The following is a 503-nucleotide window of genomic DNA, read 5'->3' on the forward strand; positions in this document are numbered from 1 at the left end:
TTTATATATATATATAAAATATGTGTATGTATCTCTCTCTCGTCCACGATGTTTACGACATGTACTTTATAATTTTATTACGTTACTTATCGATTGCATATATTTTATGTGTACTTATCTTATTCGATAGGTATTGGCACTGCATAGTTTATACGAGACATGTTGACATTATGAGAAAGTTTATCGCGAATATACTCGAGTCGAACTGTTGCCGGATAAAGCCCTCTACACACGTTGTATATAAATATATAAGTAAAAGGAAAAAAAAAACGGAAAAAAGTAAAACGATCGTGTGTTTATTGTAAAGGATTTAAAGAGGAATATAAAGAAGGAGGGGAAAAAGAGTAGAAAAGTAAAGAAGAAGAAGTGAGAGGATTCTTTACACAGATCGAACAGTATTGCAGTGTTCTGCTGCCGCTTTAATATTTTACTATGTCGTATTTACTTTAAATGCACAATGACCACATGGCACACAATGCGTACGTGTAATATAAAAATATATA

The sequence above is a fragment of the Trachymyrmex septentrionalis genome, unplaced genomic scaffold (assembly GCF_001594115.1).
Source record: "Trachymyrmex septentrionalis isolate Tsep2-gDNA-1 unplaced genomic scaffold, Tsep1.0 scaffold132, whole genome shotgun sequence".
NCBI lineage: Eukaryota > Metazoa > Arthropoda > Insecta > Hymenoptera > Formicidae > Trachymyrmex > Trachymyrmex septentrionalis.